The sequence below is a fragment of the Euprymna scolopes genome, chromosome 43 (assembly GCF_053919585.1).
Source record: "Euprymna scolopes isolate OS-2025 chromosome 43, ASM5391958v1, whole genome shotgun sequence".
Classification (NCBI taxonomy): Eukaryota; Metazoa; Mollusca; class Cephalopoda; order Sepiida; family Sepiolidae; genus Euprymna; species Euprymna scolopes.
The window spans coordinates 16791782-16807622 of NC_136524.1; the positions used below are offsets into that span (position 1 = coordinate 16791782).

Genomic DNA, 15841 nt, shown 5'->3' on the forward strand with positions numbered 1-15841 from the left:
AATTGATATCAAAATATTTTTAACATTTTCAATTGATATCAAAATATTTTTAACATGTTCAATTGATATCAAAATATTTTTAACATGTTCAATTGATATCAAAATATTTTTAACATGTTCAATTGATATCAAAATATTTTTAACATGTTCAATTGATATTAAAATATTTTTAACATGTTCAATTGATATCAAAATATTTTTAACATGTTCAATTGATATTAAAATATTTTTAACATGTTCAATTGATATTAAAATATTTTTAACATGTTCAATTGATATCAAAATATTTTTAACATGTTCAATTGATATTAAAATATTTTTAACATGTTCAATTGATATTGAAATATTTTTAACATGTTCAATTGATATTAAAATATTTTTAACATGTTCAATTGATATTGAAATATTTTTAACATGTTCAATTGATATTAAAATATTTTTAACATGACTCATTTGATGAAAGTTAATTAAAAAATATCTAAAAAAAAAAAATTATTATTAGCTCTTTTTTACTTGTTTATTATTTACTACTTACTATGTTTTTGTCTTAACCTCATAATGATTCTTAGAATTTGAAAAGTGTTTTGTATCAATTTTTTTCATTAAATTCTTTCTAACATTAGTTTTGGAATATTATATTTTCTTTTTTTTCTCTGATTCTCTTGAATATTTTACTTTTCAATCTTGCATAAGTTTTAATGCTGCTTTAGTTTTATTTATAGTAGAAATAAATGCTTTTTTTAATGCATTCAACAATTCTGCTTGCTAATCTTTTTTATCAGGTAAAAAAAGAACTACATGAAAAATTTAATGAAAAAAATTTACAAGTATGGAACAAATAAAAAAAATATTTATATCTAATCACTAAACAAGTTATTTTTTTTTAAATGCCCATACTTTTGCATCTACATAGAAAATTTAGATAAATACCAATAACTAACATTAAATTCTTTAAAGAAACCTTAAAAACAACTTTTAAAATAGTTTTTTCATTTATTAATTAACAATAATGTCATTAACAAATGAATTACTAATGTCAAAGTTTGAGGATATCAAACTTTGTCTCGCCCATGCACACACACACATATATTTAACAGGATCCCCCCACACCACCACCAATCCACAATTTCCATACTTTGTTTTGTCTTGTTTTTCTCTCCCAACTAATTAACATTCAACGAAAGAATTATTTTGTTACAACAGAGATGGATCCATGACTGGTTAACCATTACTGAAGATCTCTATGCTAGTTCATCTAAATTACTTTAGTTATAGGATCCTTTTGTTAAATGTGAATGCTAATGGAATAAGGATAAAAAAGAAAGAAAGAATTATGAATTTTCTATTAAAATCAAATAAAGTATTTATATGAAGTTATATATAAATATTTATAATATAATTATATTTATAAGTATTTATAGAAGTTATTTAGTTAATGTTTTAGTTTTGTTTAAATGTTTGTTTTTTATTAGGTCAATTACTGCAGGACTCTCCCATCATTAAAAGTTAATATTTATTTAAAAAAAAAAAAAGGGAAAAGAAAGAAAAAGATAAACTGATTTATTAATAATCAGTTCCTTTTTCTTTTCTTTTTTCTTTTACATTTTTGATTGATTTTATTCCTTGGATTAAACAATTATTTACCTTTGATCAAAAATGGTAAAATGCTTTTCATTTGTATAACCACTTCCCACCCCCAAAAATGCACCAGATAACCCCAAACTTATAAAAAATCTGAGGTGCAAGGAATGCCATAAAGAAACAAGCAACTCACTATGTTACTTTTCTGTATCTTTTACAGTTGTTTCTTTTGCAACCCTGTCTTTTGTTTCTAAAGTCCATTCCCTCACGTCCAAAAAGCCTTATAATCCTTATAAACTCATAGGGCAAAGGAGGTAAGTTCTTCCTTGATGCCAAAAAGTCATACAGTATTTTGTTAAATCTTATTCTCTACGTCATATATTTCCAACCGTAGATAGCATTTCTCCTCCTCCTCCTCTTCCTACTGTGCTAATCCTTTTTTTCTTTGCCTTTCCTTGTTTCTGTGCATGCCTGGTTGGCAGAAAAAAAGGGAATGTCCAATGTAGGACTTTAAAAAAAAAAAGAAAAAGAAATTTCTTGGGAGAAAAAAAAAATTCGGGATGTCATAGTGTTTTTGTTATATGCAAATTAGAAAGCCACACATTGTTTTTTTTCCATTTATTATTATTTTTGGGGAGTGGGGTTGTTTTTGTCTCTTCTCTGCTAGGAACTCATTTCCTGAAAAGAAACAAAGAAAAATAAATTTGTAAAAACAAAAAGGAAAAGTTAATAATTTATAAATAAAACAAGTATTGAAATTGAAAGAGATTTAAATGCTGAATAATAAAAACAATTATTGAGTAATTTTAGTTTCATTTTTTTCTTTTAAGGAAACCATTCATGATGATTAGTTATTCTACATCTTGTTGAATTATGCTGCTACTTGAATAAAGAGGTGCTTGTAACTCAATCATTCTTATTAACTGTTGAAATACAACCAAGATTCATTCATGATATTTAACTCCTTAAAGTAGTGCCCATGATAGGACGTTTCATGAAAAAGAAGAACCAGCATGCTTTGGCCAATCACAATTTAATTCCTATGCAATACTTGAAATCAATATGAAAAGTGGAAGAAATTCCTTTTTTATTATCAGATATTAAGTTAAAGCCATACTTTGTCTATAAAATTAAATCTGCATATCTAATTATTCTTGCTTTTATTATCATTAAGTCTTTGTCTTTTTGCTGATAAAAATTAAATCTACATACATACTGAAGCAAGTCAGACACACATTATTAACTTTTAGATAAAACTTTGAATCTTCAGTCTGTTCTAATTCTTTAACCCCTTATGTCAACACATTTTTTGTGCAAAATAAGGATCATACTTTCAAACTTTAAAGCAAATTAATTGCAAGTTCTTTTCATGAAATCAAAATTTCAGTTTGTTGAGAAATTTTTGAGATGATTAAGAATTTGTATTATTTGGAATATTCGAACTGCTGCTCTCATCTTAGTTCTGGTCCAAACAATTCAAATAATTATTTTGTTGGTACAATTTATTTAAAAAAATAGTAATATAAAAAAAATATTGGCATTTTTTACTATTTTAGTTCCTATGTTGTAAACCCCAGAAGAATGAAAATAAGATTCTATTGTTTTTTTTTTTTTTGTGATTTCTTATCAACACCTTAAAAACATCTGGTTATATATATATATATATATATATATATATATATTTTGATTAAAGATTTCGCAAATCGGGAGGCATTCTCTGGACAACAAATTTCTCATAAATTAAATAAGCAACTTGACTTGCTTGTTCGCGCTAGATTCGGGTGTGATTCTGTTGTTGAAGGCAAGAATATTTTTAATGACTCCAATCTTGCTCTTTCAAAAGTCGAGACTGCAGTGTTGTCTAAGGGGTTGAACTTTTGCCCCCCCCCCCGACTTGTATTGATAAAGAAGATACACTTGCAGCTTTTGAGGTTTTATTTTCTCAACTTAAGCACCACGATCCTCTTTCACCTGAACATGTAACCACTGTAAAAGCCAGCCTGAAAATCTGGCTTTTCATTACTCTAATTCATCTATTGATTCGGGTGACTTTGTTTGGTCCAGCACACATTTAAAACCTATCAAATTATTGAAATCCAATAAAGATATTTATATCTGCAAACCGGACAAGGGTGCTAGCGTCGTTATCCTGAATCATACGGATTATGTCCAGAAAATATTATTTTAAATAATCCTAATAAGTTTAGTCGTTGAAACCTGTGATAATACTTATAAAAATAAAATCAAGATCCAGAAGCACCTTTTATACTTCTATAAGAAAGGTTATTTTACTAAAGAGATATACGATAAAATAAAGCCTTTTGGTTCACTGAGACCTAGACTCTACAGCATTCCTAAAACACATAAGGAAGGTATCCTGCTTAGCCCTATCTTGTCTATGACAGGGTCTACCGAACACTCTCTAGCCACATGGCTACTGAAAATTATTATATAATAGAACTGGTCCAGGCTCTGTACTCTAAAAATTGCATTCCCGACTCATTTAGGTTTATGTGAGTTGCAACTTGGTGTTGAAAATAAATGTATGTGCTCATTTGACATTTATAGCTTATTTACAAATGTCCCACTACAAGAAACTATTAATATTTGTGCCGACTCTCTTTACAATAGTAATTTAACCCCTCTACCTTTCCCCAGGGACATATTCCCTGAACTCATGACGATCTGTACTAAAGCAGTAGAATTTAGCTTCGACAACGTTATGGGAAGTCCCTTTGGTCCTGTACTAGCTGACATTTTTGTGGGATTTCACGAGTTGATATTGTTTGATGATGCCATATATTTCAGATACATCGACGACACCTTCGCAGCTTTTGCCTCTGAAAATGAGGCGAAAACATTTTTCAACAAACTTAATTCTCTTCATACAATGTTATTATTTACTATGGAGAACGAGAATGACGATTGCTGGGCTTTCTTGGATGTTTTAGTTGAACGCAATAAGAGCTCTTTTCTTACAACAGTCTACTGTAAGCCGACATTTACCAGCCTATATATGAACTGGCGTTCATTTGTGCCTACTTCCAGGAAGACTGGACTTATTCAGACATTAGTGTATAGAGTAGGATTGCAGAGTTGAAGTTGGATTTCTAAGAGTACAAGGAGTCGGAGTCAGAATCAGAATTTTTTATCCGGCTCCGACTCCTTAAGTCCAATGAATTTATTTTTTTTACATGGTTTTCCTGTTTGGTTTTACCAGTTTTATAATTACATTTTATAACCAAACAAGGCATATAGCCACTTTGATGTAGGGGGCTACTATCAGGGACCTAAGTTTCAGGAGTACTATGTAGGGAGTTTAGCAGCAAGATGTCTGTTCACATTACACTTGAACTTCTGCATGTCAGTACAGTTGGGAAAGCACATCTAAGACCGTAAACGACCAAGTTCTCTCTGATTCTCTCTCCTCTGATCTTGAGCAAGTGGTACAATAGGGAAAGAGTTGGCTTGTTACTTTTAATGCATCTAAAACCAAGCTTTTATCTTTACATCATCAACGCTCTGATCCCCATCTGGCATCAATTAAAATGAATGGCTCTCGTCTTGGGGAGGCCTCATGTTTTGACAAGCTTCTGGGCTTGACCTTTATTCCTGATCTTAAATGGAACACATACATTAAATCCGTTACCAACGCCGCTGGAAAAATGGTGGGATCTTTCTACCGATTCAGTAGATATCTCACTGCTGATTCAATTCTCTACCTATATAAGAGCCATGTACTTCCAAGGATGGAGTACTGTTGCTACATTTGGGAAGGAGCCGCTAGAAAGGACTTATCCTGCCTTGAGTTCAAAATAGACTTTGTAGCCTCGTAGGGGATGTTCTTTTCTCTTCTCTGCAACTCCTTTCTCATAGAAGAGATGTTGCGAGTTTATCTCTGCCTTATCATTATTTTCATGGCAAGTGCTCGGCTGAGCTCCAATCTATGGTCCCCTCCCTCGCCCGACTCTCACAAGAAACACCCATCTAGCAGAAAACACTATCACTAATTTCCCCAACTCTTTATCTATGCCTAAACTTAAACGTAGATTCCATGAGCAAAGTTTCTTTCTTAGAACTGCACGCCTATGGAATTGTCTTCCATTTTCCTGCTTTTCCAGCTGACTACAATATGGTTGTCTTCAAGTCTAATGTAAACAAGTTTTTGATGAGCCGTTCCATATAAGTTAATAAATTTACCGAATTTCCATTACTAACGATTACTATATTGTCCAATTTCTATTGAACACTCTTTAATCCTTATCCTCGAGTGGACTTTTGGCCTTGATAAGTTGTGATGCCTACGTAAAAAAAACAAAAAACAAAAACAAAAAAAAATCAGGAACCCAAAAGAGAATTCCAAAGTCTAGCAGTTCTGGGGAAGAAACTATTAGAGTAGAAGGCTTTCTTACATCTGTGGATCTCTATTGTGTAGGGGTGGGACTTCGCTGCTTGTTGGGTTTGTTGGGGGTATTTTCATCGAAGGGGTACAAGAGATTGGAGTTTGTCAGAGCATACACCATTAAAATACTTGTAAAACAAGCAGAGGGATGCAACATTTTGTCGATGGGACAGGGGCTGAAGCTTAGATAACAGTTCAGGACTTATCAGGTTGGTGACTCTCTTTTGAACACTGTCCAGGAGCGAGAGACTAGAAGCAGATGTACTAGCCCAAATGTGACAGAAGTACTCAATACATGGGCGAATGGTGGCTTTGTAGAGGTACAGGATACTTTCAGGCATAAGTAACTTTCTAGCATGGTAGAGAGAGCCCACCTTCTTTGCAGCAGCCTTGGCAATGATCTCAATGTATTTATTCCAACTCATGTTCCCTGTAAACATTAAGCCGAGGAGTTTGAAAGAAGTCCTTTCAGGTAATGTATCTTTAGCCATAGCTATTGGTGGTTGGTAAGGTTTCATTAAAGGAAACGAGCTTTGTCTTGGAGCTTTGAACGTTACCATACATTTTTGACCCCATTCCACTACAGACTGAAGGTCTTCCTCTAGGGTTTCCGCCATTGCCTTAGATATGTGCTCATTAATTTTCCCCACAGGCCTGCTAATGAGTGTGATGTCATCGGCAAATATACCCATGTCAGAGACAATTTTATCAGATAAGGATTGGTCCCAGAGGTACACCTGCATTTATATCATATTGTTTGGACGTACGCCTGTGGAACTCTGTTCCGTCTGCCTGCTTCCCACCTGACTACAACTTGGATGTGTTCAAGTTCAACATTAACAAATTCCTAATGAACTGCCCCCTTAAGTAAACACTTCATCAAATCTCCACACTAACGTAATGTACTTGCAATAAACCTTATCCCTGAGTGGCTTCTGGGCCTTGATAAGTGGTGACCACTGTGTAAAAAAAAAAAAAAAAAAAAAAACGCCCATCGAGGACAACTTCGATTTTTCTCTCATTTAAGAAGGATTTAATTATGTTAAGCATTCGTCCAGTAATACCATAGGATGTTATTGTCATGAGGAGACCATCGTGCCATACTCTTGTCAAAAGCCTTAGATATATATAGGGCTACTGCCCTTCCCTCCCCTGCCTTATCCAGTGCTTGGTATATACGTTCAGAGATTACAGCTAGAATATCTGCAGTAGAACGGGCTTGCCTAAATTCATATTTTTGGTCAAACAGAAGTTTAGCAGCTGTAAGGTGGTGGACTAGAGCTTGATTAATTAAAGACTTAAATATTTTGGTGAAAAGTGGGAGGAAGTAAATTGAGCAATAATTTAATGGGTCAGTTCGTTCGCCAGAGATTTTGTAAGCTGGTACCACAGAAGCAGTATTCCAACTGTCAGGAAAGCAAGATTCGTTAAAACATTTGTTAAAGAGTTTAGAAAGAACTGGAGCAATCTCAGCAGAGCATTTTTTTAATAGCACAGCCGGGATGAGATCAGGTCCACATGCTTTTGAGGTGTTAAGGTTTTTATGATATCATGTACTCGAGAAGGGGTGATTTTCAGATCATCTGGTGTGGTTTCTGTCCACAGAGGAAAATCAGGGAGGAAATGGTTTGTTGGGTCCAAGGTAGAGTTTAAGGGAAAATAACAGGCAAGCATGTTAGCTTTTTCAGTTGCTGTGCAAACAACCTCATGATTGTTGGATAGTGGGGGAATTATTGATTTCCCATTATTTACTACACTGGTGGTTTCAGTATATTCACTCTTAGCTGTTGCTACTTCTTTCTTTACAATTACTTCTAGCTTCTATATACTTTGTCTGTTTGTACAGGACTTATGCTAGATAAATCTACGGTATGCATGTTACCTTTGAGCAATGGCAGCTGCGCAGGTAGAAGTAAACCATTGAGGAGAGCGGGGTTTGCTATAGAACTTTCGTGTAGGAACATATGCTTCAGTTGCTGCTTTGAACCATTCAGTAGTCTCATTTGCACACTATTCTGCAGGAAGAGAAAAGATATTTCCCCATGGGGCGTCTCTGATGTGATCTCTAATAGCATCCCAGTCATCCTAATTTTAGTACGTTGTCGTTTTGAGCAATGGCTCTTCAACTTGGAGTCGAGAGTTTAGAGTGATTCTATCATTATCACAGGATGATCAGCATTCCTAAGTGGGCAATCAACATTTGTTACACGATCCTCAGGATCTCTTGTCAGAAATAGATCCACAAGTGAGGCTTGCTGGTCCTGGTGATCTGGAAAGTTATGGATGATGCTACTAGCTGTGTTAGTGTAGTTAGAGAAGCCAAGTAAATTTCTGTGGCGTTAGAGTCACTAAATACATGTATTTGGGTGCTAGTGTCAAGGGAGAGTGCTACACCTATGCTGTAAGAGACATGATTGATTATAGTACAGTCCTGGGTTGATGGAGAGCAATAAAGAAAATAGAGGTAGTTAACACTATGTTGTAAAGTTAGTTTAAAGCACATGAAGGCCTGGTCACCTGATTCTAGTTTAGATTCCCTAGACATGGGGAGGGGGTTACAAATATAGACTCCAAGTCCGTTCCTATTAAAGTCCTTATGACAAAGTGGAAGATAACTAGACATGTTAAAGATGTTAATGGGGATGGAGGAGTGCAAGTTAGTTTCACTTAGTGCTAAGATATCCGGGGAGTTTGCTAGGAGAAATGATTCTACATCATCTAAGTTAGTTCAAAGTCCTCGGATATGTGTAAATGCAAGCACCAAGGGAGGAGGCGTGAGTGTGTGTCTGGTTTGAACATTTTTTTGGATTGAACTGTCATTTCATTCTATTTAGTAGTTCCAGATATAGATTGAGGTGCTAGGCAAAACGGATGTGCATAGCCACCATCATGCAACATGAGTAGATCATCAGCCAGCTCCGCATCCAAAGGAATGTAGCCTCGGGAATGCCCACCAGAGATGAGTGCAGGGTGCCTTTCCATGCACGACATGGCACTACAAATATCCCGATATTACACAACTGATGACAGAACAGCCGCTCTAAGCGCTATCAAAGAGTTAGGGCTCCTGTACTGTCAGTTGGAAACAGCAACTAGCAACTGTCAAACTGGTACCCTCACACCTGTCCGACAGGAGTGGCCCAGTCCGATCATGTTAGCATATATGGTAAATTAGCATCCCCAAGATGCCCAGTTATAGGAGAAGGGAATAAGGCAAATGTGGCGATGACATTCATTGCCCTAGTCAGGAAACAAGGACAATGGGCAGTATATCTACTCCTTAAGCAGTTTAGGTTTGCAAACCAGTGATTTGATCAAATCACCAGCTCTAGGGAGGTTGTTGTCCAGGAATGAGGGGGCCTCCCTCCCCTGTTTGGTGCCAAGACGTATGAGATCAGTGGCACAGGTTTACAAATCGGAGGTTTCTTATCCATCAGCACTGAGAGGGGTTTCCCTGCACCTGGTTTCAAAGCCAGGTATTTTTATGCTCCCACATAGATAGTTAGGATTGATAGAGTTAGTATCAAAGAATTAGTATTTGCTTTGAAGTTACACTCCTCAGATTAGGATTAAGATTGGTTACGTTTTTAAAGGAGGTATGTATGAGTGTGGGGTGTAGATTAAAGGTGAATATCTACTAGGATTAAGCAAAGATCAAATATGGTTTGTGGATTAGTGACTAATTGGAACATTATAGTATAAGGGTTACGGTCTGTTTCGAAATGTGCTTTAGGTGTTAGTTTTCAAGTAAAGATAATCACCAGCACTTTATCCCATCTAATGAAAGAAAGATATAGTTGCTAGTTAATATAGATCACTTATAATTTGGGCACAAACTGTGGCTATTAGTTATCTATTTTATAGATATTCTTTAGAGTATAAATATAAGTTAAGCTAATGCATCCCTTAGCAATAGAAATCTATAGATGTTTAGTATTTATCGATTTTGAAAAGGTCAGCCTTCTAAAGTTTAGGACCGGAAGCTAAACCCTCCTCCAAAGGTACATGCAAAGTATGTGATTTTATATCAGCTTGGGGAGAAGAGCAATTTGTTTTTTGTCCAGTTGAAACAGGAGAGATGATATATTTACAAAAATACAGCATTAATATACAATATAGATATACAGGGATTTGGGGAGGATTTAAGAGTATAGGGATTTTTAATGTTTATCATGCAAAACAGACAGGAAGGCGTCTTGGAGGCAAAGCATTATCCATTTAAAGCAGACATTTAGAAATAACATTTGTGCCAGTTATTTTATTAACATACATCAGTAACAATATACATGTGGCCAGTATACGCCTTATATTTAAACATTACACTTAGTCATAGAATGAGAAATTATGATTTCCAAAAAGAGGATAGCAGTATAAGTAAATAAGAGCAGGAAAACAGGTTTGGTGAATAAGCAATAACTTAATTGCTTCCTAAGCAAAGGTTTGCATAATTTAGTAGTTTTTGTATGGTTTTGCTTTTAGTTTTGGAGATATCTCATATTCTGTACTCATATGCTTCTACTTCATCAAGATATTTCGGTCTGTCAGATCACTGCAAATCCTGTCTAAACAGCTGTTTTCGTTTTGGTTGTGATGTCACACAAGATCAATGAAAGTTCTGTCTTTGAGTGGGATCACTGTAGATTACATTGGATAACAATCAGATTGTAATCTGAAAGTTACTGAATCAAATGGAATTTGGCAATTGAATTTGTCCGGCGATCAATTCGGAATTACAATCTCCCCCACCCCCCAAAATAACGGGCATAAATCAATAAGAAGCAACCCATGGCACTATAGCTCTTTATAGCTTTTTCCTTTTTTTTTACATAGGAGTCACCACTTATGAAGGCTCAAAGGTCACTCGAGGATAATGGTTAATGAGCGTACAGAGGTTAATGGCACAATATTCTAGTCATCCCAGTAATCGTTAGTAGTGGAAATTTGCTAAATTGGATTACTTAAGGGGATGGCTCATCAAGAATTTGTTTATGTTGGACTTGAATATGATCAAATTGTAGTCAGCTGGAAAGCAGGCAAATGGAAGAGAGTTCCACAGGCATGCAGTTCTAAGAAAGAAGCTTTGTTTATGGAATCTACGTTTAGGATTAGGCACAGAAAAAAAGTGGGGGAAATTAGTTATAATGGTTTCAGCTAGACGAGTGTTTTTCATGAAAGTTTGGCGAGGCGGGATCATAGATTGGAGCTCAGACAGGCACCTGCTATGAAAATAGTCATAGAGTAAAGATATGCCCGTAACGTCTATTCTGTGGGAAAGAGGTTGGAGGCACCCCCACCAGGTTACGAAGTCTATTTTGAACTTTGTCAAAGCATAAGAGTTTTCCAGCAGTTCCTGCCCAGATGTAGCAACAGTACTCCATCTGTGGATATACATGACTCTTACTTAGGTAGAGAATTGCATCAGCAGTGAGATATCTACTCGAACGCAAGAAGGATCCCAGCATTTCTCCAGCCCAGAAGCTTGTCAAAACATGAGCCTTCCCTAAGACGAGAGCCATTCATTTCAATTGATGCCAGATAGGAGATCAGAGCATTGATGATATAAAGATAGAGGCTTGGTTTTAGATGCATGAAAATTAACCAGCCACTTCTTTGCCCATTGCACCATGATCAGAGAGGAGAAAATTACCGAGAACTTGGTCATTTACGGCCTTTGATGTGTTGACATAGATGGTAATGTCATCAGCATAAATGTCTTCAAACGATCTTAGGATGTGATTTGGAAGATCATTGATGTATATCAGTAAGAGAGTTGGGCCAAAGATGGGCCTCTGAGGGACTCTGGCTTTAATACTGTGAGCTTCTGATTTCTGCCCATCAACCACTACTCTTATGAGCCTATCAGAGAGAAATGATTTAATAATTGAAAAAACATTTCCAGTTATACTGTAGCTGGAGATCTTGTGAAGTAGGCCTTTATACCATACCCTATCAAAGGCCTTTGATATGTCAAAAGCAATTGCCCTAGAAAGGAAGCCTCCATTGAGAGATTCGCTAATCCTATGAAATATAACCATTATCACATCTACTGTAGATCTAGCAGAACGGAAACCATATTGCATGTCACTAAGAAGGTTATTTTGCTGAGATGATTAACTACTTTTCCATTTACCACAGATTCCAGCAACTTACTCATGATGCACATGAGATTTATTGGTCTGTACTGAGAGGAAGATGACCGATCACCTGAATTCTTAAATACAGGGCATACTGGTGAGGTTTTCCAGGGTGTTGGGAAGCAATTTTCTTTAAGACAACACTTAAACAGCTTTGTAAGTATGGGAAATAATTCTGGTTGAAGCTTTTTCAGCACTATAACTGAAATGCCATCAGCGTCAGTTGCTTTATTGAAATCTAGGTTTTTGATTAGCTTGGCAACATCACGCACAGATATTTGTATGTCACATAGTATGTTTTCTGATAAAAGAGGAAATACGAGGGGTTGACGGCCTTAGTCACATAGGGTATAATTAGCTGCAAAGTTCTTGGGAAAGAGTTTGGCTTTGTCTGATGCTGGCGAGATTACCTCAGGTCCATTGATGATGGTTGGGATAGAGCACATGATTCTGTTCAAGATCCTGTTTACTATTTGCCAAAACTGGTAGGAACCAAGCTGCTGCTTAGCTACATTGGACTTAACGAACTGAAGATACAACTCTCTCGCATTGTTTATTACTTTTTAAAGTGATTTCTGGCAGTCCTGGAATCGACTTTTGTCTTAGTACAGCTTCTTGTTTTTCCTTTGATCCTCTTTCCAGAAAGGCAATATTATCTTTTTAAAAATTTCTTCTCTGTATAATATGTGCCTTTACTCCCCTCTTCTGAAGAGAAGCGGTTGGCTTTGAAATGCCATGGCCTAAAGAGGTTTCCCTATCCTGAAATATTGTAGTCCTTTTTGAACTGAAAGCATAATAGAATTTAATTGTAATGTTTTTTATCCCTTTCTTATTTTAACTTATTCTATAAACTTAGTTCGTATTTTTAAATGTATTAATAATGTATTTTAAACCACATTTCCAAACTCCCATTTTTATCTGAATTCATTTTAACTGGCGAGTCTACTCCCCATGTTATACATTAAAATATGATAATAAAATTTTGTAAGATGGACTTGCATTTAAAAAAAAAAAAAAGCTTTAAATCTATTTAAAATTTTAACCATCCCTTAATCTACCTTTAAAATAGATATTACTAAAAAATTAATTTATTTTATTGCATTATTTTATTCCATTTCTATATTCTCTGCTATCTACCCACTTGAAACTATTTTCCCAAATTTTTTTCGCATGACATTTGTTTGTAATATATTAGTAATTGTTAGCAATATATGTATAGACACAATAGAAAAAGTAGAAATACACATCTCTTTTCTAGCATTCATCACCTTTGGAAAATGAGTTTGTATGCTTTAAATTATTAATACAGAAATCAAAACTTATACCGTTTCAATTAAATAAAAAAAGGAAGTATTAATTCAAAGCACACATTTGGCTCTTAAGGTAAATCCGCCCTCGCTCCCTCTTACTACTCTCAGATTAACGCTAATCTTTGCACCTCAATTCATTCTACGTGAAGACACTAGTCTTTTAACTAGACCAACATGGGTCACTCGAAGAACACCAAGTGCATCTATATATCTGTGTTGTGTGGAACCTCTTTATGTAGATCTAGTCCCAGCATTTCTTTGGTTTTCTTTGCTTTATATTCTCTTACATATTCAAATAATTATTAATATTCTATTCATTTATTTTAAAACAAATTAGTTGCTAGAGCAGATCGGTTTTCTCACAGTATTTGAAAGATAAAATTTCTTGTAAATGTTAGAGGGGAATCTATGTCCAATCCTGCGCTTATTTATGAAGAATAGAGAAAAACTTTAAAGTAAGATACTCAATATCTTCGTTCATGCGGGGGCGCAGAAATACCTGGTGTAAAAACTAGACATATGGTTAACCCTCTTGGTGTGATGGATCCGTAGATCTTGTCAGATCATCTATCTAAGAGAAAGAAAACTATGATAACAAAACTGAGAGAGAGAGGCCTCCTCAGTCATGGTTGACAACCTTCCTGGAGCTGGTGACTCTTAACAAATTCCCGGCTTGAAAATGTAACTTGCTTAAGGAGTAGATAGGCTCTTCCTATCACCAGCTTTCACACTTCCTTGCCTATTAGCCAGGCCAGAGGTACAATACTAGGGACTCACCAGAATCACCCTGTGCTTGGCCTTATTTCCTGGCTAGGACATTGAACTCTGTTCCCCTATTCCCTATTTTAAATTTCTTTCTTTCTCTCAGAAACAGAAAATTTGCTTGCATGCCATTTGTGCTCATTAGACTTGTTTGGGCCGGTCTTGTCTGAGAGGTTGAGGTTAACTGATTGATAGTTTGTCTTGCGGCTGTTCCCGACTGACAGTACAGGTGCCCTAACTCTTTGGTAATGCTTAACCTGGCTGCTCTATCATCAGATGTATAATATTAGGATAGTTGTAGTACCATGTCATGCATGGAAAGGGACCCTGCTGCTATATCTGGTTGACTTTCATGAGACCACACATTCTAGACTGGACTTGGCTAATTGACCACTGCATGTGTATACTTGGCATCAAAACAGACCCACTTTGCTCAACACTCTTCCCCTAATGTAACATTAAACAAAAACATAATTAAATGACAACCCAAATAAATATCATGATAAAACCAGAAAACCGCCCAGGTTCGCTTTCACAAATATCCATGGGCTTAGAGGTAATATAGATGATGTAGAGTCTTACTTTTTAGTAAACTCCCCGGATATCTTAGCATTAAGTGAAACAAACTTACATTCTTCAGCTTCAGCCTCTGTCCCATTGATGAAATGTAGCATCCCTCTGCCTGTTCTACAAGTACTTTAATAGTGAATGCTCCAACGAACTGCAAACACTCGTACCCCCCCGACGTAAATACCTTCAACAAACCCAACAAGCAGCTAAATCCCACCTCTTCACAGTAGAGATCCCTATATGTAAGAGAGCCTTCTACTCCAGCAGTTTCTTCCCCAGAACCGCTAGACTTTGGAATTCCCTTCCAGGTTCCTGCTTCCCCAACTGTACTGACATACAGAAGTTCAAGTGTAACGTGAACCAACATCTTACTGCCCAACTTCCCACATAGTACCTCTACAACTTATGTCCCTGATAGTAGCCCCCTACATCAAAGTGGCAATGTGCCTTGTTTGGGGTGAAAATGTAATAAAAAAAAATACTTTAACATTACAGTATACCTCCCTTTTTGCTGTAAGGACTCCAATATGCACGTGCTAAGAGCCTATATTCATAGCACCCTCCCTTAAACTAGAGAGAAAAATCTTGAATCGGATGACTAGGCTTTTAAGTGCTTTCAACTAATATTAGTTAGTTACTTATATTTTATCTGCTGTTTTCCCTCAAGTCAGAATTGTACCCTAATCGATCATGTCTTTGATAGTATAGATGCAGCACTCTCCTTGGATAGTAATGCCCAATGTGATTTGGTGACTTTAATGTCCACCATAAAAATTGGCTTGGTTTCTCAGGTTACACAGATGCAGCTGGATGCTCTACTAATAGCTTCTCTATATCCCATTCCCTCACACAGACAGTGATGTTTTCAACTGCCCTACCAGATCGTGAACCTCAGCAGGTTTCACTTCTAGACCTATTCCTCACCACACTACCTGAGGATTGTGTGATTAATGCCCACAGTCCACTTGGAAACGCAGAACACCTAGTGGTATCAGTTGACATCACATTTAAATCCTAACCTGAAGGTGAGGAATCATTGCTCAAAACAAAAAGGTACTACAACAGGGCTTATTGGGAAACCA

General features: G+C 35.9%; 1 protein-coding gene across 4 annotated transcripts in view; it reads right to left on the reverse strand.

Moving 5' to 3' along the window:
• Window positions 1-1457: 1457 nt before the first annotated feature.
• Window positions 1458-15841, reverse strand: part of LOC145268215 (steroid hormone receptor ERR2-like) — a 274707-nt gene continuing 260323 nt past the window's right edge. For all 4 annotated transcript variants that reach the window (XM_080123514.1, XM_080123515.1, XM_080123513.1 and 1 more), the window contains one exon: window positions 1458-2259. The gene's annotated coding sequence lies outside the window, so the exon portion shown is untranslated. The remainder of the gene's footprint in view (window positions 2260-15841) is intronic.